This window comes from Grammomys surdaster, unplaced genomic scaffold, assembly GCF_004785775.1.
Source record: "Grammomys surdaster isolate TR1022 unplaced genomic scaffold, NIH_TR_1.0 125979, whole genome shotgun sequence".
Lineage (NCBI taxonomy): Eukaryota > Metazoa > Chordata > Mammalia > Rodentia > Muridae > Grammomys > Grammomys surdaster.
The window spans coordinates 1,010,622-1,034,298 of NW_021620795.1; the positions used below are offsets into that span (position 1 = coordinate 1,010,622).

The 23,677-nt window shown below is 51.7% G+C and overlaps 1 protein-coding gene across 3 annotated transcripts in view; it reads left to right on the forward strand.

Moving 5' to 3' along the window:
• Positions 1-23,677, forward strand: part of Zmiz1 (zinc finger MIZ-type containing 1) — a 202,025-nt gene that overhangs the window by 42,359 nt on the left and 135,989 nt on the right. For all 3 annotated transcript variants that reach the window (XM_028754124.1, XM_028754125.1, XM_028754126.1), the window contains exon 2: positions 1,700-1,804. The gene's annotated coding sequence lies outside the window, so the exon portion shown is untranslated. The remainder of the gene's footprint in view (positions 1-1,699; positions 1,805-23,677) is intronic.

Genomic DNA, 23,677 nt, shown 5'->3' on the forward strand with positions numbered 1-23,677 from the left:
AAACTGCCCCTTAACAGAAGCTGCAACATTGGTCATGGCTGTGCTACAGCCCCAAGTTCCCTTGTCTCTTTTTGACCTTGGTCTAAGTGGTCTCCAAGTGTATTCTCACCAATGGCTGGCCTTCAGACTGGTGCTCTGTTGGTGGGTTTTATGTGTGTTACTGGCTATGGTTAGGGCCAACATGAGGGAGTGTTCATGGTGCACTAATCTGTCCATTCTGTGCCTGTGTTCATGTGCAGTGTTCACTGTGGGGCTGTTGTACCTGGTACTGATGAACCACTTGAACTATTGTGTATATTGCTGTCAAATGGATTTTCTGGGTCCTGGGCTAGCCCAGCAGACTGTCTCCACACCCTCCTCTAATGTAGTGATACCTGTGTGTGCGCCTCCTGCAGTATTTAGCGTCCAGAAGGGAGTTTTAGGAAGGCTTGCCTGCTGTAGATCAGCCTGATGGGTATCTTTGCTCATTGTCACCTGTGAAGATTCTGTAAGAGGCTTCGTATGCTGCTCTGTCTGAGCCCTGGCCTCAGGTCTCCAGGCTGGAGGAAGGAGGGCTAGCAGGCTAGCAGGCTGAGCAATTTTTTGTGAGAAAGCTTTCTTCTCTGTGACACTTTTTCCATCCCTAGGGATTCCCCATAGCTGATCCCCAACTATCAGTTGTCTGGGAACAAAGCTCAGAGGAATCTGCCAAAAGCAGCCCCCATACCATTCTGCCAGCAGCAGGCAAATCTAGGAGACATGATATCCTTCTGACCTTGCCCCTCTCACTTAACTATGGAACCTTGGGAAGAGAGTGCCCCTTTCAGGGCCTCCATTTCCTCATTTGTAGAATAGCAGAGAAAACCTTTTTCTCTCCTCTCTCTCTCTCTCTCTCTCTCTCTCTCTCTCTCTCTCTCTCACACACACACACACACACACACACACACACACACACATACACACACACACATCTGTCACAGCCTCCACTATGTTCTAGAACCACACAACAGGAAACCTTTGGGGATACTCTGGAGGTCTCCTAACTGAAGGCATGTATCAGCTGGCTCACAGGTTCACCCTCACTGTACCAAGATTGCTGTCTTCATTGCTTAGCTCCCACACTCCATCCAACACCAAATGGTTCCTGGAGCCCTCAATAACCATATCCAAGGAGAGGTAGGTTAGACATTTTTTAAGAGACTTTGGAAATCTGAGAAAGACTTGCTCAATATGCTGCAAATCTGCCAAGAACAGAAGCAGGTAGTCAGATCGGGCCTTTCAAAGGACCCAAGTATGGGCCCCAAGGCCACGAAGGCTTGGGAAGACAGAGGAGACCGAGCTGGAGGCTGAGGCATGCTGGTGGGTATAGTGGTGATATGCATGGAGGTTTGACTGCTGCTGTCTGCATACAGGATATAGAGGCCACTGGGGCTGATTCTAGTGTCTCTCAAGTGTGAATTTCATGACCATGAGCCTCTTGTAAGAGGAGCTACAGCCCCCAGCTTCCGTGGAGCTCCACTTGGGCACCTGGCTTTATTTCCCAGGAGATAGTCTGAGGGACATGGGCAGACATGGTCCTGTGCATAGTCAAGTCTCTCTGCTTTTCTACAGATGAAGAAACTGAGGCCCTTCTGAGGGCACATTAGAGGTCAACTAGGGGACTCGGACTTTCCTGCAGTCCTGAACCCAGAGCTCATGTCCTCTCTGCTTTCTCTTGCAGGTCTTAGACAACATAGAATCCACTCAGCACGTCCTTCACCACAGCCTCTCTTCCTCAACATCACAAGAGCCTTGAGTTGTGATCGACTGGCAGGAGCCTTAGCAGGTGAGTGGATGGCCAGCTATATTGGTACTGGGAATCTGCCACTGAGGGGTAGGCAGATATCTGTGGTCACCTGAAATAGGAGATCTGGCTTGAGGAGCTGGGTGGGGAAATACCTCATTTCTCAATTTCTATTTTGTTCCTGAGCTCCCAAGCTAGAGAGGAGAAGGCATGGGCCTAGCCTGGTTGTTGGGCACGTGGTTTTATTCTATTGTCAATGCCCTGTGTAGGCTCGGTAAATCTCTCCATCCTGTTAAGTTCATCCTGTTAAGTTCTAGTTTAGTTCACAGAGATAATAATAGTAGTCATAGTAATAATAACATCCTCTGCTCCTGTGGGTACCTGACTGTGCACTGGTACCATCTTCCCTCCATACCTACCCTTGAGGAGTGGTTGTCACCATCACCATTTTACAGGTGAGGAGACTGAGGCCACATGCCATTCAAAACCTGAGTTCAAGGTCAGATCTGTGCACCCTTGAGGCCTCTCCTGGTTTCCCCATCCTGGGGCTACTTTTTGAGGGTGGGGCTGAGTCTCCTCAGTAGTGATAACTCAGTGGAAAAGGAGAAATCGTCTATGAAGTGACAGTGGCTGCTGCGATCTAGTCTGGTTCAGCTCCCTCTAGAAGTTGGCCATTTCGCATTGAATGGGGTAACTGAGGCCTAGAGAGGGTGGGCTACAGAGGCAGGAAGTGACAGGGCCAGAACTGGTATTGATTAACCACGCTGCACCCTAGCTTTCCTTTCTGCTAGGATCCCTCCCTGCCACGAGAGTAGCATCTATATTATGGTAGAAAGCCCAGGAATGAACCCTGGGAAGTGGCCCTCAAGCTGGCCTGGAGGAAGGAGAGAACATTACTATGTTGATATAGAGGGAAACGTGGAAGACCAAATGGAAAACACAGCTCCTATAGAGAGCCCCAGGGAAGCAAACATTAACTCAACAGCCATTCCATCTGCACCCAAGTACCCATGAGAATCTGTTGGAATCAAGACCAGTTGTATCATTTGCGGGTCCCAGTGAAAAATAAAAACCAAAGTCAGTTGTGCACAAAATATCAAGGATTTCAAGGTGGTGATGGCACAGTGAGGACCAGTGTGCCAAAGGGTGGCCCATGAAGCCAGATCTCCATAGAAGTGGAAGCAATCAAGTGAGTGCTCAGGCTCTGCCACTTACAGCCATACACAGCCCGCTGACCCTGCCCCGGGTCCCACCACTTACAGCCATACACAGCCCACTGACCCTGCACAAGGCCCCTCAGCCTCTGAGCCTCATCCACTATTTGAACCACAGTGCCCCCTCCCACAGCAGGAGGCTCTGTGATGCTGGAGTTTACCTTTTCCCAAGCAACTGGGGACAAGCTACATTAGGGTGTGTGGGAGCTATCTTGGGTATCCTGTCCCATCCTCTCCTATAGTCCCTGGGCCAGTCCCATCTCCACTAAAACAGGCAGCCTGGGTTTTGGTATTTCTCAAGTCCACCAGACCAGGAGGCATGTATGACAAGGGACAGAGAGAAGGGAAACTTCAGCAGCAGAGGAGCTCCAGCAAAGTCCAGAGCTTTCCAGTTGCAAAGTTTCATGCTTGGTCTCCCACCCCCACCCACTTCTGTCCACTTGGTCTTGTGGGTTGGCGGCCTGGAGCCTTCTGCGCCCCGGCATTTCAACCAGGTGCTGTTTCTTGTGGTTCTCTGCAGTGGGCAAAGTGCTTGCATAACTCATTAGATCTCATAAAAGCCGTTATTCCTATTGGCTGGATGCAAAAAAAAAAAAAAAAAGGCAGAGGCTATGAGAGACCTACGCTTACTCCAAGCTTCTGAGCTACGGTGAGAGCCATCCAGGCCATGAGTCAGATGGTGGCCATAGAAGACCATGCCTGAGCTCTGCCATGGAGTCTGACTCTTTCCTCTTCGTAAAATTTAGCTTCGACCCCTTGTGCTGGAGAGGCTCCAGGTTCTAGGCTGCTGAAGATGACATAGCAGGTCCTGGAGGTCTGGTCCACCAGAGTAAGGCGGCCCTCATTCCTGCTCACTGAGTCCACACGAAGCCTGGGCATCACAGCTGGAAAGGTCAGATGCAGAGGAGAGGGTGTCCTGTCAGGTTGTGACAGTCTCTCCCTTCGGTGGCTGGAACGTACTGAGGAAGGGCATACGGAATGATTCCAGTGAACATTACGGGATTAAGAATGTGAACTCAAGCCAGGCAGTGGTGGCACATGCCTTTAATCCCAGCACTTGGGAGGCAGAGGCAGATGGATTTCTCAGATCGAGGCCAGCCTGGTCTACAGAGTGAGTTCCAGGATAGCCAGGACAACACAGAGAAACCTTGTCTAGAAAAAACCAAAAAACAAACAAACAAACAAACAAAGAATGTGAACTCAGGGCCTAGACTCTGGGGTGTTTGTGGCTCTATTTCTCTATTTTTTTTTGCCCCATTCTAATGACAACGCCTCTTTGAGCCCCACCTCCTCATCTGCAGATGAAGGGGAGAATCTGCTTTGAGAGGGGTCAAATGGTCACTGTGCCTACAGCAGGCCTGTGGATAGGTGGTGGGCAGCAGTCAGGGTATGTTGACGTGGTTAACCTGGCCATGAGACTACACAGGCTCAGTTCCTAGAGAGAGGCTTCCCTGTGATTCAAATCACTAAGAAGACACAGCAGGAAAGGGTGGGAAAGATCTGGACTCCTGAGGAGTTGATTCCATGCATGTTCCGCGGGCAATCACATGACAAGAGTCACCCACTCTGGCCCCACCAGTCCCCAAGCTCCAGGGAATGATGTAATCATCTGTAATCTGTGCTTTTCTAGGGTTAAGCACAGTGTGGGCTGCCTGAAAAGATCTTGGGTGCCAAGACCAGCACGCAGAAGGCTGGCTGGGCCCAGCCTGAGGTCAGGCAGAACTGAACTTCCAGGGCCGCCTGTGGCATGCCTGTCAGTCTTCAGCCCAGCTGAGAATGCATGCCCCAGCCCCTGCCCGGAATTTGTGGCCTCTAGGCCACCCCTCCACCAGCAGCTTCTGTAGCCTGCCCTGCCCCACCCCACCCCCACCTCTTGCTACTCCAGCTTGGAGCTGGAAATAGTCTACAGCCTGCTGCTCATTCTTGCCCCTGTGGGTCAGTAGGGTGGGGCTGCCTTTCCATCAGGTCTACTGTGTGACCTCAGATAAGTCCCTGCCCTTCTCTGTTGCTGTTCCTCAGCCTATACAACCAGAAGGTAAACCTAAAGGCATCAACAACCCAGTGAAAGTTGGATTTGTTCTATCTTAACAGATGAGAAAACTCACAACACAGAGAGAGACTAGGGAACCTACCCAGAGTCACACAGCCATGGTGGAGCTGGGATGAAGCCCAGTTTTCCCTGAAAGCTGTATGTTCTCCCTGCTGTCAGACTGGCTCTCACAGGCACTGGTACCATGCTGGCCCCTCATGCTAAATTCAAATGGTGGTTAGGGTGAGCGCAAGTCCAAGGCAGCACTCACAGAACTGTGGTGGACAGGCACAGAAGCGACCAGTCAGCGAGGCTGAAGACCAAGAAGGATGAGGAGCAGTATAGCATTCCTCACGGGTCTGCCTGGGGTGTCTGTGTGTCCTGGCAGCCTCACAGACAGCCAGGAAGGTCTATTCAGCCACAGCTGGAAGCAGGTGCTTCAGCTGCTCCTGAGGCCTCAGATGTTCACACCCGGATTGGTCTGGCTTCTTCTGTAATGAGAGTAAGGGCAGCTCTCTGGGGACTTAGGGTTCAGCCTCCATCTCCACACTGGAGATAGAGACAGAACTTCGGTTCCCAGGCTGGGGGAACAGGGATAGAGATGAATAGCTTACTCCTGTAGCTAGACCCTTGGGCCCCAGCAGGTCCTGAAGCCCCCAGTACCTTTTCTGGGAGGGAAAAGCCTATCTACTCAAAGGCAGGAAGAGGACAGTCCAAGGGAGAGCCAACCACCACCTTCTTCTGTCACCCTCTGCTCATATGTCAGTCCTTCACTCCACGAGGGTTTGAACTCAGCTCATGAGTTTGGAGTGCATGTTCCTGGGGGATACGTTGGGATTACAGAAGCCCAGAAACCAGACTGGGGATACACAGCTACAGCTACATTCTGGCAGACACAAGAGGCTATGATTTGTGTATGTAGCATCCTTCTGAAGGTGGGCTGGGCTAGGTTTCTCTCAGACTCTACCACTTGTCTATTCATGTAGATAAAGAACTCTGTGAATTTAATACAAACAATTCTTCCTCCCACTGAGGTTTGCTCACCCACCAGGCCTTGCCTAGAGTCCACCGTGCTCTTGTCAGACACATGCCCAGGCCACACTTGTAAACAACAGATCTACCTGTGTCTTTTGTCTCTGGATCCAAAGCCCTCACATACCTCATGGCAAAGGAGAAGACCCTGAGCTAGCCACTGCCTTGAATCATCAAAATGTTGCACTCTCTCCCAGGGAAGGAATGTGCTTCAGACACCACCTGGCCAAGTTCCCCATGACAGAAGGAGACCTGAGGCCCAGGGATATACCCAGTAACACAGCATGACACCCCAGCCTTACACCCACACACACTGCCCTCCTAAGCTGCTCTGGCTGTATGGGAGATGGTGGTGCTGACAGTGGGGACCAGCAATAGTGACCAGAGCACTGTGTTTACTGAAAGCAAAGTCAACTGAGGACCTGTTGCTGCAGGAGCAGGACCATGGAAGCTCAGTTGTCTGTGGAGACTCACCTAGAAGAGGCCAGCTCTGTGAAAACTGATCACTGCCTTCTGTGACATCCCCTCCACCCTGACACTTGGTGTTGAGATGCTATGGAGGAGGACAGAAAGTGGACTGGAGATCAAAACTCACCCATAGTCCTTATGAGCCCCTTTCACAGAGGGATTCTGAGTGTTCATCTATTCTGCAGTCTGAGAGGCAACGGTGTTCCTGTTACCTGTGGTAAGGACCTGAAAAATGAACCTGAACTGGACCGCCAGCATCCAAGCCACAGGAAAAGCTGGACAGAGAGGCTGCCCCAAGGACAGAGGGATGAAGGGTGGTAAAGGAAAGGGGTGGGTAGCTGGCTTTGCAAGTGCAGGTGCCAGAAGAATAGAGTTTGTACTGTCCTTCTAAGTCCCTAATGTTCCACTCTGTGCCTCAGTTTCCCTTGGATCTTCTATAGGCTCCAGGTACCAAGGAGCCACCTCCAGGCTTTGGTAGGAACTTACGCCTTTGGTCAGCACAAGCTGTGCTTAGGTTTTTGCTGAGGGAGAGACTGAAGTGTCTAGGTCCTTGGGGGTGGGGGGCAGCTGGCCAAGGAAACTCCAGCTGGACTCAGAGCTTCTCCCTGGCTGTTGAAGGTGAGCTTAAGGCCCCAAGAGTATCCCAGCCTAAACCATCCAGGGAGGGCAGAGACTGGCCTTATTGTAAGCACACTACCTGTGGGCGAAGGATCTTGTTCCTGGAGTGGGTTTGGGAGAATGACCTGATTTGGGCATCTTTCCTATAACCAACTGCCTCCTGGGAGAAGCTGGCAGCAGGGAGAGGGTGATCCCCCCAAGGCTATGGCAGGTGGCCCCAGGCTCTGATGTAAATGAAGTACATGGGGAGACCTTCATGGCTGACACCAGTCTTCAATCAGTGGAAGTTCTGGGCCCTGTGGGCTCCTCACTGATCACCCTATATTGTGTGTCTAGCATGTCTGACTCAGTGATCCTGGTCTCATCTTTTTCCTGTTGGTAGCTAGCTATAGCTGTGGGCCCCTTGGACTCCGATTCCTGAGATACCATGAGTCTCCTGCACCCTAGCAGAGTGCACTGCTACCCTACAACAAGTGGTGGCAAAAGTGGCTGAACCCAAAGCCTGTCCATGACCTTTGACTCATGTCATTCTCAGAATACCAGCTGGGTATCAGCCTGAGTCCAATGGGGAAAAACTGGAGTCAGAGAAGGCAGGACATTTAGCCAAGGTCACACAGCCAATCCAAAATCAAGCTGAGGATCACGGGTCCTGGTCATGCTCTTCTGGGGATGAAGATATTGCCTGTATGTTAAGGAAGCCACTGGCTAACACTGCTGGAGGTCCAGAGGAGGCAGAGCCGTGTACTCTTCCCTTCTGGACTCCATCTGCTCTAAATTGGCCACAAGCTCTGGTGCTGCTGACATTTACCTGGTAGGGAGAAGGGCCTCTCCCTCTTGCATCAAGATGCTAAAAATAGCTAGGGCCAGCTTCCCACAGCCCCTGCCCAGCCTACGCTTGCTCCCCGCCTCAGTGACCTTTATCCTGGGGTGGCACTAGGCTCCACCTTGCAGTCTGAGGAGGAGTCTCTGTCAGGTCTCCATGTCCTCCAGCTGTCCGCAGTGGCCCTGCTGGTACCCAGCTCCTTCTCCTTGCTTCCCCATGGGTGTTTCCTGTCTATAGTGATCACCCTATCCCTGGGTTTCAGCAGGGGCATACTCCCTTCCCCATTGATGGGGAACTCAATTTTCATCCTGCTCTATGCTGGACCCAGATGCAGTGAGGCGTTTATCCCTGTTTGTCTGTCCTTACCCTTCCAGCAATGAAAAGGAGGCAGGCTTTGGCATGGATGTTGGGAGCCTGCGTGCATCCCCACCTCTGAAGGTGGACAGCACTATGTGACCATAGAATGCGACAAGGATGTACTGAGGCAGTGTACAGAAAAGCTGGGTCAGGAACTGAGCCCTCTCTGGACTTTTCCCATACAGCTCTACTGGGAACCTAATAAATAAGACTGATATGCTGGAACAAGAAAGGAACGTTCCAGAACAGGCTAAGGATTGCCAACTTCATGTCCTTCCGGTCAGGGCCTCTTGCCCATTCCCGGTGCACTCCCAGCATGGCCTGCCATGCCTGCCTAGTCAGTGTTTGTCTGGTTCGTGTCCTGGGTCAGCATGACCAGAAGTGTGTGGACGCTGGCCTTCATCCAGTGGCTGGCTGGCTTTGGACTCAGCCCAGTGGAAACAGAAGTGGTTTTCCAGGTTTGGGATCGAGCCTGGCACATGGGCTACCCCAGAGTGCCTCAGTTTCCTCAGCCAAAACAATATAATAATGTAACTTATGCTAAGTAGTACACTGGCTCAATCATCAGCACCTACGTACACTGCGCGCACACGTCCAGTTAGCATGCGGCATACGTAGGCTGTACCTACTGCTATGAGGCTAGTTGTTCAGTTGGTGGTAATGACAGTGGCCACCTGCCGTGTTGAGTGACTGGGTGTCAGCTGCTGAGCACAGCACATGGGATGCCGAATTCAGTCTCCAAACCTCCCCACACAAGCTCCTTATTGTGCACTGCATTCCAGATGAGGAGACTGAGGCACAGAGAGGACACCCACAGTTGGAAAGGGGTGAAACTGGAAGTCAGAATCAAGAATCAGCCCAGATTCTTGAGTGGTCAAACAGCTGAGCATGCCTCCCCTGCCCCAGTGTTAGCATACAAGTTCCACATCCTGGAGATTCGACTCTCTTCTGGGTGACACAGGGTGGGCGACGGGGCCAGCTGTGGCTGGAAAGAATGCCTCCCCTCCACAGATCTCTCTCAGCCTGGGGACTTGCTGGTTCTGTCTGGACTTGACCCTTTCCATTTGTGCCTTATACACTGTTCCCTGCTGGGTGCTGGTCACCCCTCCCCTTGTTTCCAGACCTCCTGCTGTGTTCCTCCCAAATTGTTCTCCTCCATCCTGTTCTCAGGAAGGTTCTAGAACATGCCGTCCGGGTCTTTGCCCAGTTGGTTGCACCAGTAGATGGATCATGGGCTGCTGCTTACCAGGCCTGTTTCCCCATTTGTACAGAGGGCCTCAGCAGCTCTCTTTCCGTCCTTCTAAAGATTTCTGGAACCCCCTTTTATTGACATCGTGTGTGTGTGTGTGTGTGTGTGTGTGTGTGTGTGTGTGTGTGATGTGCTCAAGGCCACAGGCAAAGGTCGCCTTCCTTCTACCTTGTTTGAGACAGACTGTCTTGCTGTTTGCCCTTGTGGACACAGACACTAGACTGGCTGGCCTGTGAGTTCCTGGGGATTCTCATGTCCTCCATCTTGATGTCCAATCATTGGGATTACAGATACGCACCACTGCCTCTTGCTTTGCCACAGTTCTGAGCTGCTCTGTGTGCGACTCTGGTCTTCACATTCTCACAGGGAGCTCAATACCTATTGAGTCATCTGTCTCTAGCCCTGGGACTTAAGAGGAATGGCAGAAGGAGCCCCAGCCCTAGCAGGGCCTTTCTGGTGCAGCAATGGAAGACACCATTGACAAGGGAAAAGTATCCACAGAGGGACAGAGCGGAGCCAGAAACAGCTGCTGGCCTGTGTTACCCCTGCCCAGGCCAGGACTTCGGGGGTGAGAAGCCAGTGCTCCTTGGGGTCCTGGGTCAGTTGTTACCGATATAGACTGCAGTGCATGTTGAGGCCAGGTCTCTTATGGAAGAAGCCTGGGATATCATCTACACCCACCTCTGCCTCATCTCGTACCCTTTAATCACCTCTGGGCTGTGTCCCTCTCCCCATCTTGCTTCTGCCAGCAGCCAGGCCTTACCGTATCTCTGCTTCTGTCACCCTCTCGCATCCTTCTCTGTCACCCCAGATTCCCATCGCAACCAGGGAAAAGTCCAAATTAGAAGATGGCATTGAGGCCATCTTGCTGGCTCGGTGAGGTCTGAGAGCTGTTTGGGCCTCTCTTAGCCCATCTGAACCTCTGGCCTTTGGTGGTATAGATAGTGTGGCACCACTGTGCAGGCCTGGCTTTGTGCCCAGTACGTGCTCAGCCTCACTGTGGATGCAGTTCATTCTGGACCAGAACAACAAAGCTTTTACTATTTCCCGACACTCTTCTCAGACACTACCTAGAACTGTTGCCCCAGCTACACAGGGTGGCTCGGGCCCAGCTTCCGGAGACAGGAGCTGCCTGTCTGCTCACAAGGATGTTCAGTCTCAGAGAGGGTGGAGCTCCGCACTGGGAAGTGAGCGGGCTCATGTGGTAAATACGGGCATGTGCTCCCAGCTCTGCAGCTATGTGACTTTGGGCAGCCTGGATAATTTATGACATAAGGGTAACAATAGCGCCTTCATCACAGGCGCAGGAATTAAATGAGGTGACATGTAATAGAGTGTTTTCGGGATCCTAGGACATTGTATGGATGATGGGTACAGTGCTTATCCTTTTTTTTTTTTTTTTTTTGGTCAGGACAGGGAAGTGGTTCATTCTTGGGCTGCCCGTTATCTTCCCCAAAACGCCTTACTCAGTCTTTGATGTAACTTTATTACCCACCCCACCTTTCTATCCTAGCAATCCTTCCCAGGGCTCCTGACACCCCAAGAACCCCAGCCAGTGTTTGGTGGTCTATGTTGTCTCTTTGTTACCCCATCTCCACTGAGCACCCTCTGATCCCACCTCAGGATCAGTTTATTCATTTTCTCCTCACAAGGGTCTGGACCCCAAGGGTGGGGGCTAATGACAGTGTTTTGGGTGAACCCATGTTCAAGCAAAATCCTCTCCAAGGGTAACACAGCTGTAGCCAGCCAAGATTCTCAGTCTACTGCTGCTGAGGCTGTATCTGGGCCACCTGGAGCCAGGAACAGCACTCACCCTAGCTTCAAAAGGTTCAGCAGGCATCCTGGAAGGTGATTTGCCACAGGCTCCCCTGTGGTCCAAAGCCTCTCTCTGAGCTACTGGGCTGTGTTTTGTTTGCTGAGGTCCTGCCCCACCCCCACAGTCCTCTGTTGAATTGTGTTATTATATTTAAACAAATCAATTCCATTGCAGAGTTTTCCCGTCCTAATGATGAGTTTGCAGTGCAGATACCATTGATTTCTCTCAGTCCTGAAAACCAGCTGATGAATGACACCCAGTGCTTCCTTGGAGAAGCACTTAGGCAGCCCTGCTTGAGCCCCAAGCTTCCCAGGGACACTGCCCCAGCTGCTGCCCGCAGTTGGGATTGAGGTCAGGGGCCAAAGGAGACCCCCCCCCAACCCCTCCCTAGATGGAAGGAACGTACTAGCAGGTCCTGCTCCTGCACACAAGACTTGTATTGATTTTTGGCCCCAGGCAGGACTTCTAGAGCAGAGAAGCCTGGAGGTAGAATCTTGATCTTCTACAAATCCAAAGCACCTTCTTAGGAGTTGGCATCTAGTCCTTAGACCCAGTGGGGTTGCTGGAAAAGCTGTTTGAGCTGCTTTTGGGAAGAGAGGGAAGAGAGGGTCAAGAACTGCCCATGCTGGAGAGGTGAAAGGGCTTCCTTTTGGGGAATCCTTCAGAACCCACAGTGTTCAAAGGCACTCTTAAGCTGCCACCCAGGGCTTTGGCTCTCAGAAGCCTTACCTGCTTCTCTGAGTTCCTGTGGGGAGACACTGCTGTTCCCAGGGTAGAGGGGCCTCTTGCCCGTCATAATGGAGGTAGAGCGGACCCTGAGGGCCAATCGGGTTCCCAGTTGTTCTTCTGTAATGTCATGATGATAGGGGGGCTGCCCCACTGAGGACCTTTCTCTTAGCCACCCTGGGCTTCTGTCTGCTTGAGTGCAGGCCCTTGGCAGTTTTCGGGCTTAGCCATCCAGGGCAGCACACTCCAGAGCCTGGGAACTAGTCTGGTGGGAGACAAGAGGGAGTGATAGGGAGTGTGATGAACCTCAAAGGGCCTGCGTGGCCTCAATGCCTCCAAATGCTGATAATGGCAGCACAAAACTCCCAGGAATGGAGCTGAGGCCAATTTGCTGCCCCTCCCCCCCCCCCCAGCTCACTCTTTGTTTTAGAGACCAGAGCTTGTGGCCAGGAGGAGGGAGCTGCTCTTCAGCCTCAGGCTGCAGTGGCTTTGGAGTGGGGGTAGGGGCTGTCCACTGGCTGTCCAGTGCTTCCCAGGCTTCTTGAGACCACCCCTCACCAAGGACCACAGGCTGGCCCCATCTGCACCCTTCCTGAACATTCCCAGCGCTCACCCCAGCAGCCTCCCTTCCTGCAGACTGACAGCTCCTGTAATCAGGTTAGCCTCCCTCTGCTCAGTGCTTGCTCTGCTGAGCCAGACCAGCTGCCTCTAATGGTGGGTCCACCTGGCCTTCTCTGTGGTGCTTAGGTTGGGGGAGGGGAACTGAGGAAAGAATCACCAAGGGGGTGGGGGGGAGGATGAGCATCTCTCCAAGTGGACCTCTCTAGGAGTCCTTATCAGGCATCCAGACCCTGCTTCCTTCTCCCACCTCCATGAGTGCAGTGACTGTGTTTGCTACACTCCTTAGAAAACTTCTAAGCATACTTGGAAACTCAATTCCCATCTCTTCCTCTGGGCTACTTCCCTGGCCCCCACCTGCACTGGCTGCTCCGCTGGCCTGGAACTTATCAGTGTGTTGAGAGCATTATTCCTAGATCTAGTTCCTCAAGAGGTTCAAGAATAAAAGAAGAAAAATATTTTCCTTTTTTTTTTTTGTATGTGCCTCAGGTGGCAGCTTGAGAAATACCCAGGAAATGTCCAGGGCCAGCCAAAGAACTAAGCAAGCAGAGGAGAGAAAGAGCCGGTCAGGGGAGTCAGGACAGCTGCTACACTACAGTCCTCGAACACGACAGTCCACGTCCTGCTGGAGAGGTCCATTCTGGGCTTCTCTAGATACATGCCAGACTTGAAATAGACCCATGGGGCCTTGGTGATATCTTCACAGCCCCTCCTCCATGCTGGGCGTCTTGGCTCTTCCCCTCTTGGGCCCTGCTCAGTGCCAGGACCCTTGCCAGCCAGCAAGGCCAGGCTATGCTCTCTGTCCCTGTATACTTTGATTTTTATAAATACGGTGTCCATGTAGGGTTTGCTGCACCCCAGGAGCGTCGTGTTTAAGGACTGGAGTACTACTGCAGGCGTGATTGTGCTACCAAACCCACCAGCTGCCTAGTTACCATTCATCTTGCATTTATCTCTGCTAATTAAAAAGAGAGGAACTCTTTAACAACTTTTACGTAAATACTATATTTGTTCTATGTAAAGATGGGATTCAGATTTGCTGGTGATTAGCTGATTGTCTAATCTTGTGCCTGTCACACATGATGACCTTGTCTCCCCACGATTGGCCCCCACCACCTCAGAACTCAGATGCACTGAAGGATCCCGGTTGGATGTTGGGGGAAGGTAGTCAGAGGACCTGTCTGGGGCCCAGGGGGTCACCAGGAATGTTCAATACCATGAGTGCTTACGGTGCAGTCTGACTGATGGAGCTGGAGAGGGAACGCCTGGCTCAGAGCCCTGTACTTATGGGGAAATTGAGAACCCCCCACCTCCCAGCAAGAGGTAGACTCTACTTCTGGTGTGTGGACTCACCTTCTAGGTCCAGTATGCTGTACACTTCTTAGGAGATGGACTAAGAACTCGGGGCTCACACTGTCCCTCTTATGGATGAAAGGGGTAGCCTGGCTAAGCCCGTGTGGTCTTCTAGAAATCTCTGTCTCTTCTCACTTCCCATCTATGCTCTAGCTTCCCAGCAGCCCTAATGCTCATGGACACATCCACCCCACCTGGACAGAGGCTCCCCAACAACGAGCCTGCACTCCCCCAGGCCTTTGCACACTGATGTGCCGAGAAACAGGTGTGGGGCTGGTTTCACATTTTTTAGTAGTATGTATTTATTTTCATGTGGATTAGAAAATATGTATAGTGTATAAGACCCATGATTTAGCAGACGATAGTTCTTTAGATGAGGCTATGTAAAAAAGAAGGTGATCGGTTTAAAATGATTTAAATAATGATACATAAATAATTAAGGTGGAACGCAGATGGGCTTGCGGTGTCTAGTGACAGAGGAGGGGACACACTGAAAGAACCCAAGTGGCGATGACTACCAAGTCAGAGCCAGACCCTGGCATTGAGAATCCAGAGACCTGAGTCCTGACTGCCATTCCCTGGTCTATAGATACCTTACCTTATCCTAGGTGCAGATGGCACTCCTGGGTCATTCCAGAGTCTCCTCAACTCTATTGGCCATGTGCAGAGTGTAAGTGGGAGGACCTGTGAAGTGGGTGGCTTCCTGCCCAAGGTCACTTGACACAGGGCACAGGCCCATGTCCTGGCCTCTCTGGTGTCATAAGTTGTAGATAGGAGGTCATTGAGCCCTGGCTGGCTCCCTCCTGTCTATCTATCTTCCAGGCCAGTCTCAAGACACTAGGGCTGGGCAGCTCCAAGGCTCTGGTGGCTTCTAGCCAGGATTTTCATCCTGTCTGCCACTTCTGAGACCTTGATTTCCTCCTCTGTTCAGTAGGAGATGATGAGCCTGAGAGACATTTGAGAGCCAAATGCAGAGTGCTCCTTGGAAAATACTCAGATCGGCCATGGCATACTGTGGGTCCTGGGTGGAGCCCTGGGCCACCCACCTCCTGATATGCTGTGGGAGGGGACCCCAGTGCTACCAGACACTCTCAGTTTGTCAACCCTTAGGTGGTCTTGGAGGCCTTAGGGACAAATGGGAGACCAGGGACAAACAAAGGCATGGCTGGAGTGGCCAAAGACACCTGTCACTACCTCCTTCTCCTCCCTCTCCTCCTCCTTCTCCTCCTTTTCTTCCTCTTTCTCCTTCTCCTTTTCTTCCTCTTTCTCCTTCCCTTCCTCCTACTCCTTCTCCTCTTCCTCCTCCTCCTCTTGATCCTCCTCTTCTTCTTCCTCCTCCTCCTCTCCTTCCTCCTCCCCCTCTTCTTCCTCTTCCTCCCCTTCTTCCTCCTCTTCCTCCTCCTCCTCTTCCTCTTCCTCCTCTTCCTCCTGTTCCTCCCCCATCAGCTACCAGCTAGCCTGTTCCACCATCATTTGACCTCATGACTCCAGGACTCCAGCAACTCTCCCTGCCTTCCAAAAGACTATCTGCAAACCTCTCAGGAGCTCACTGTTAGTCCATGCTGGCCCCTGTGGCCACTCCTCTCCAGCCACCTCTTCTCTCTGACATGGGATACAATCTGACAGCGTGCTGGGTGACCTTGAGGTCTCTCAGGCCCACCATCTCCTACTGAACAGCTTCCTCCTCCACCCCACTACGATCCCTAGGGTGCCAGTCCTATCCATGTCTAAGGTTTCTTCCCCTCCAAACCCTGTCTATCTGCCCTGGCAAGTGGAGGTAGCATCCATTTCTGCCTATGCAGAAGACCCAGCATGGTGGAGCAAGCAGGGGGCCTATTGTCTTACTGGGGTATTGGTGCCAGGTGGGATGAATGGGTGATGTCATTCATGGATGAATGCATAAATGAATGGGTATACTTGGTTAGCATCCACCCTTGGTTGTTGTTGCTGCTGCTGCTCCTATTGGAATCTCTCCAGCTTCTCAGAGCAGTGGCCGAGAGGACTGGTCACGGCACAGTGCCAGCCTGTCTGGGTTCATATCCTGGCAGTGACCTTGAGCTGTTTTCTTCATGTCCTTCTATGTTTCCTCATCTTTTAAAATGGGTACATCATGTACTTCCTAGGATGTCCTGAGATTAAATGAGTCAGTTGACATAAAGTACTTAGAATGGTACAGCTAATGGCCCTTTAAAGTTAGTTGGTATTAACAGTTTCACTACCACGATGATGGTTAACAAAAATTAGGGAGAAACTGGCTGGAGTCTTGGAGTTCCTGGGAGCTATGGAGTGTTATAGGTGGAGAGGTGCAGAAAGTTGTAATTGGGAACTTCTCATTATAAGTGTTTCTGGTCAATCATTTGAAGAAGCCTCTCCAGAAACAGGATTTGGATCCCTTAGGATCCAGGAGTTTGTTCTGATTTTTCTAACTCTAAATAGAAATTTACAATTCTAGATATTTTTTTCAAGAGGGCCTTCAAAGTGGCAGAAACTTCAGCTGTTATAAACCTGACCTACAGTTTGTCACTGTGCCTGTTTCTATGTTCCCCCTTCAGTGGTCCCAGTAGGAGGCACTGAACCTCTTAACCTTGACCATGCAGTGTGCAACTTGGCCTCTTCAATGCAGTCCCCAGCCTGAGCATGGCCTGAAGGATTCCAGGCAGCCCAAAGGGAGAAAGGGTCCCCAGAACACACCTCCTGCCAGAGATGTGCCGCACTCCAAGGCCTGGCGCTAGGAACTGTTGCCACTGCTTTGCTAAGCTGAGGGTCACTGAAAGCGGGCTGAGACCTCCCTACTCTCACTCTCCTGCCCTGTGTATGCCCCAGTGTGGGTACTAGAAGGCAGTTAGGCTATGGGAAGCAGGTTGCTGAGTTTTTGGGTTGTCATTGGAGTAGCTGGCTCTGTGCCGAGTTTAGTGTCAAATCAGGGCCCCCGTGTCCTGTGTCAGGTCATTGGCCTGGCCCTCAAGGATCCCTTTGGTCACTAAGACCATAGGCTTCTCACCTGAAGGATAAGAAGATGGTGTCAGCCCCCTTACCAGTAATGTCAGAGTGAGAAATACAGAGAACCAATAGCTCATGAGGACAGGACCGATAGAACTAGCTTCCAGAGGATAGACCGTTAGCTGGGGAAGACCCCTGGGTAGGCACTGTGGACACTTGCTGCCTCTGCTGGCATCAGGGCCTCTAGACCCTGCTCTGAGAGGGCCATTTATAACTCACAGCTGTGCAGTCCTGAGCCCAACTGACTGTGGTAAACCGATCTGGCTTCAGGAAGTCCCAACCCAAGGCCACTCCCAACTCGACCCCACACTCTCCTCACCTCCTGACACCCACATCCTGTTCTCAGCAGGAGGGCAGGCAGTGGGGCCCAGCCAGGGTCTTCTGCTGCAAAGCACCAGGATGGCCCTAGAACTGTGAGGCCATCAACAGTATCGAGGCCTATTCCAAAAACAAATATCTAGGGAGACCAAGGTCAAAAGAAGGCTGGTGGCTGCCCTAGTCCGCAGGATCAAGGATCAGGAGTCCGGGCTGTAGGATCAGGGGCATGCTTGGAGCTCCCAATATGATCCAAAGAGGGGTTGGTGCTTCTAGCCCCTGCCAACAACCACTGTACCCCAGAGGAGCCTGATGGAAGAAAGAGGAGGGCTTCAGGGAATCATGGGAAAGGACACCATCTTGGATCCCACACTTCTGCATTACCACCTTCATCCTGTCACCTCATTCTCTGGAGGCTCCTTACCATGCCCTGAGATAGTGTAGAGCTAGGCTTGGACTGGAGAGAGGCTACTGCTGCAAGCTTCCAGCACCTGAGACATAGGCTTTGTCACATCCCTTGGCCCCAATGCTTGGGGCAGGCACTTACCTCTCTGCCTTGTTTTCTCTACAAACACTGTTCTGCCAAACTCACTCTAGTGAAACTTGGCCCAGGAAACTTTAGATGTTCGTGACCAGATTCTAAAATCAGAACCAGAAGGAACATACATTTTGTTTTATTTATTTATGTTGTGTATTTATTAAAGGATAACAGAAACACATTAGAAATACCTAACTCTCTGTGGCTCTCCTCTGCTACATACTGGGTCTGGAGGATGGGGAGATGGAGACAGGTAGATCCCTGAGGCTCAGCAGCTGGCCAGTCAAGCAGAACTGGTGAGCTCCAGGTTCAGTGAGAGACCCTGTTTCAAAAAAACCCATGTGGAAAACACCTTTCATCCCACCACTAGGGAGGCAGAAACAGGCAGATCTCCATGAATTCAAGACTAGCCTGGTCTACATAGTGAATTCCAAACCAGTCAGAGCTGGTAAGACATAGTAAGACCATGTCTCAAAAACAAGCAAACCAACCAACCAATAAACAATAAACAGACACGAAAGACAGAGAGTGAATACAGAAGACATTCAACACTCACCTTCAGCCTCTCCAAGTGTGCACATGTACACATACAAAAACTAATAAATAAGGGTGGTAGAAGTGGCTCAGTGGTTAACAGCATACACTACTCTTCCCGAGGACCTAGCTGTGCTTTCCAGCATTCAACACTGCCCGTAATACTAAGGGGATCCAATGACTCTGGCCTCCAGCCTCCATGGGCACCTGGAGGTTCCGTCATGTGCACATGCCCACACAGAGACATACACTGGTGACGTATGGAAGAGCAGCTCCAGCTCTGTCCCAGAAGGGCACATCATGCAGACTCTGGATCTCAGAGTCATTCTTACTCTGTTGAGGGATTCCTCAGGGCTCTGTGCAGTGTCTCACTGTACCAGGAGGTGAGGAGGGCTGGGTGCTGGTTCTGTGGCAGGTGCTTTTGATACAGGGGGTAAATAATGGGAATACAACTGACTGGTTGTTCTGGGACGGTGATTTTTATGCTTTTGAGGAGACATGAACAGCGAGTGACCATGAGAATTCCATGTGTCAGGTGATAGTAGTATTTTGTTTTTTAACACTTATTCATTTGCTTGTTTGTTTACAATTGAGGACATTTTGCAGGTCTCAACAAACATGTAGATTGAACTCAAGTCGTCATTCACCTGCTTGAGGCTGGGTTTTAAGACGTGAGATGCAGACAGGAAAAAGAGGTGTCATGAAACATGGGGCAGATGGTTAGTTAAGCAGGGCCTTTTGTGAGTTTGGAGGCTAGGACAGTGGGAGGGGGAGGAGGGTCTCAACTGGAGACAGGGGATAAAGAGAGGTGGTGGCTATAATTGAGGGGCATGAACTCTAGAGGTTTGTTGCCAGGTTGTGGGACTGGGGGTGCTGGGGAAGAGATGAACCCTGCATCAGGCTTGCTGTGGACTCAGATGGAGAACCCCATGGATCAAGGATGGTCAGGGCAGACTGCTGGTGGATTTGGGACAGAACCAGAGGAGAAGGGGGGTTGACATTTTCCCAGCCCCTGGACTGCTGGGGAGTTCAGAGTGGTACCCAAGCAGGCACTTTACTCTGCATGGATGGGGGCACTGCACCTTTAAGTCACAGAGGGCAGAGCCAGCAGCAGCTAGACCTGAGTCTGGAAAGGGAGGCTGCGGCTGGCGAGACACATTCGGGAATTGTTTATAACTGGTGTTGCAAGCAATGCAGCCAATGAGGTCACCCTGAGAGAGCTTGTGGAGAGTGTGGAGGCCAGGAGTCTAAGTCTGAGTCACAGCCATCTGGCCCTGGGGAGGAGGACAGATGGGGAAGGGACAGGAATGGATGTCATGTCAGGAGGGGGCAGCCAGGGAGACAGAGGAGAGCAGAGCCATCTCTAAGTGGTCAGAGGGATGTGAGCAGGAAAGCAGGGAAGGGCACTTCAATGCAGAGGAAACAGAGGGAGCATACACAAAGGCTCAGAGGCCTTAACAGGGAAGCAGTATTCAGAGATGGCTATTAGAGGGGGAGAAGAGACTGGAGGCTTCCTTCTGCTACACAGGTGAAGAGGACACTAGGGGTCCCACTGGGCTAACAGTGAGCCTATGTCCTGGTCCTCTGTACATCTGTCGAGGCCCCACCAGGCCTCTAGCCCTGCCTATCTCTCACTCCTTGAAAAGTCTTCTTGGACAGTTACCTTCTTACCTTCTGCCCATGTAAGGCTCTTGAGCCCAAAGTTATGCCTCTCCCAGTAGCACTTGTCCAAATCACAGGGCTCAAGGAGGTAGTGCAAGGGAAAGACCTCCATTGCATCCCTGGGCAGGAGCTGACCTCTGCAGAGAGCCACTTTCCTGGGTTGCCGAAGGATTAGAAAGCCAGCCCAGTAGTCAGGGCACTCTGCCTTGGCAAGGGACTGTGTTCTATCCCGTGGTCATTTTCTTTTCTTACCTAGGCTCAGTCTCGGTATGTCTTCTCTGGGCCAGAGCAAGGCTGGTCAGCTACAGAAAGAGTACTTGTTGCTGTTGAGGATGGGGGAGAGTGGGAGGCATTCCTCCCTTGCTACCCTGGCAGGACTTTGGAAGCTGTGTCTGCCCTGTGCACACACTCAGAATCCCTGAGCCATCTCCTTCCTCTCTGATGACCCTGCAGGTCCTTCATGTGCCCCAGGGCAGATGGGCAGAGGGAACAACAGTGGGTCCCCATAACAGCCCCTCCCCAAAGCTTTTGGAAGTACAGTTGAGGCTGGGTAGCTGGTAGGGTGTTACAGAACAACGTGGAAGTCCTTAGAGAGAAACACTGCCCTGCATGTGGCCTCAGCCTAGGTACAGGCTCAGCAGGACAGGGCTTTGGACACTAGATATAGAAGCCACAGGAGCAAGGCCAGCCCTCAGCTGGAGCAGGCACTGGCAGGGGTGGCAAGCTGTTGGCTCCTGACATGTCTGAGTCTGAGAAGTGCATGGAACCCAGGTGAGGACTTGCTGACCCCATCCCTCTTGGGACAAAGGGAGAGGAGGTGGCCTGTGAATCCGCATTAGGATTAGGGAAGCCAGCCAAGGCTGCTTTGATGCTATGGGGCTCTCTGTCGCCTCTGTGGCAGGAGACTGTGGGTAATCTAATTAACGTGCCCTGCGGATGCCCAAGTAATCCCAGGCCTTCAGACTCACTTTCCTTAAGCCTCCCTCCACCTGTCTCTGTCTTAATCCTCTCCTGCCTCAGTGATCTCTGGCAGGGCTGGACTTATCGCCATTAAACAGATTGGTAAGCCAGGGCTGGAGAGGACAAAGTGTGTAGGATACCGAAGCTAATTTGTTGGGGTGGGGGGTATTGGGGAGCTTGGCCCTAAGCCATCTGAACCCAAATGAACCCAAAGTGTAGGAGGGTAAAACAAGCCCTACCGTCTTCCACATTCTTCTAGAATATCCAGGCATAAACCACCTTTTGGCATTCTCACTGTGGAGTTGAGGAAATGGAGGGCCAGAGAAAGCAAGACACTTGCCCAGAACCACACAGCAATCAATCAAGTCTAGCCTCAGAATCTGATCTGGTACCCTGCTCCCCAAGGGAAGGCACAGTCCCGCTGTGTGACTCTCTCCCCGCACCTGCTGCATCAAACTCTCCAGCAATCTTGCCCTCTTTGAAAACACCCTTCTCTGAACCCCAAAGCTTTCCAGTGCCCATTGTTTAAATATAGATTACTAATGAAATGCCTTTTCTTCGCCTTCCCAGTGAATAGTTGTGTAAAGTTAATTTGCAGTGTTATGTAAATTCTGTTTAACTTCAATCAAGTTTCTAATTATGTTTTTACCGCAGTAATTCCCATTTGATTTGTCATCTCCTGTTAGGTATTTCACGTTCGGTGGGCAGGCTTGCGTTCTACCAGGTCTCCATCTTCCAGCACTCACTCCCTGCTGACCTTCCTGCCCCGCCCCCGCCCCGCCCACCCCACCTGCTCTCTTGTCCATCCTCTTCCTCTTCCCCTCCTCATTCATGGTTTCCTTTTCTCTCACTTTTGAGTCATCCCCTCCCCCCTTCTCCCTTCCACCAGCTCTTACTTCTTGCTCTCTGCGTCTGTCCCGGGTCCTCTACCCACCGAACTCTTGGCTCTGTTGCCTCCTGTATTGTCCAACTTTCTAACCCAGTGAGTGTTTCTCCTTCAATTCTCTCTCTCTGTCCCCGACAACTCCTTGTACCCTTATGTCATTACAAGGCCTGTGTAAGGATTGCTTCCTAGGGTTTCTAACACTGAGGAGAAATGAAGTTACTGGGCACGAATCCTGAGCATTTTTCCAGAAGACAGGATCTGGCCTTGGAACTTGGAATGTGCTCAGGAACTTAGTAGGTAAGGGGCCTGGAGCAACACTAGGGTGACTAGCTCCCTGGGCTGTGGAGTTGGACATGGGTGAAAACCATGGGCTCTGACATTGATTGGCAGCCTCATTAGTGTTCCTTCTGTGGCCACACCCCACCCCTATCTGTGAAGCAGAGTGATGGGAGTCCTTGTACTCAGTCACTGTGAGGGTAGATGAGGTGACTTCCTCGAAGATCCTACTGGGGCCAGATGGAGATGGCTTTTATCTAGGAACCCTCAGCCACGCCTCTCACTCTTCTCTGGCTTTTCAGGGTTGCTTTTATAAGCAGCTTCTAGAGTAATGGGTCCTGATATCCAGGCCAGGCCTGAGCTAGAGCAGGTGGAAGCTAGCTACAGACACTCACACACCAGCAAGGGCAGTCAGAAAGTCTCTGAATAGTATATAGAAGACAGACCCTACACACACACACACACACACACACACACACACACGAGAGAGAGAGAGAGAGAGAGAGAGAGAGAGAGAGAGAGAGAGAGAGAGAGAGAGACTCGAGATTTTAGAGAGAGAGAGAGAGAGAGAGAGACTCAAGATTTTGTGCCATGGAACTTTGGCAAGTAAAGCACAAATTAGAGGTGTACCTGCTCGGTGGCGAGCTCTAACACCCCCAGAGTCAGTCCAGCTATGAAGCTAACACTCTGTTGCCGAGTCTCTGAGGCTTCCTTTCTGGGCCTTGAGTTCATCCTCAGCCCTGGCTCTGGGGTTCTTTGTTATTTGCGAGTTGCTGGAAGCCAGAGGGGCTACCTGGCATGTGTCTGCCCTTGGGCGGCAGAGGGAGGAAGGAAAACAGCAGATAGAGGCCTGGGTGGGCACGTGCCCCTCCTCATCCTGTCCTCTGTGTACCACACAGTCCTGGCTTCTCATCCAGTGTGGCCAGGAAGCAGAAAACAAACGTTTGCAAAGAGCAGCGTGAGCAAAGGCCACTGGTCACTCATCCTTCAGAAACCTGAGCTGGGCTCGCCTGCCCTACCGGGCCTTGTAGCCACCTGGCCCACAGTGTGTGGCTGTGGATGCCTTCATGCCTGTGACACCAAGGGAACCTTGACCATCACATGGCTGCTCTTTCCCCTGTTTATCTAAGTAACCAGTTCAGGCCAGCTGAAGCAAGGAGACTGCCATGCAGCGAAGGACAGAGGACAGAGCTGTAGTACAGTGGAGGGCCCTGAGCCAGGGGTTAGAGCTCCCGGGCTGGGACCAGCCCTGTCCATATCCTCTCCAGCAGACTCTCCATCCTGCTCTTGCACCATCTGACCACAGAAACCCTCCCAGCCCCGACACGGAGAGGCTGGCAGCTCTGGCAAGGCAGAGCTCCAAAAGGCAACATCCTAGCCAGAGATGGGGGTTGGTATATGAAAGCTGCCTCCAACTGTTGTGGCCCAACACATACCCAGA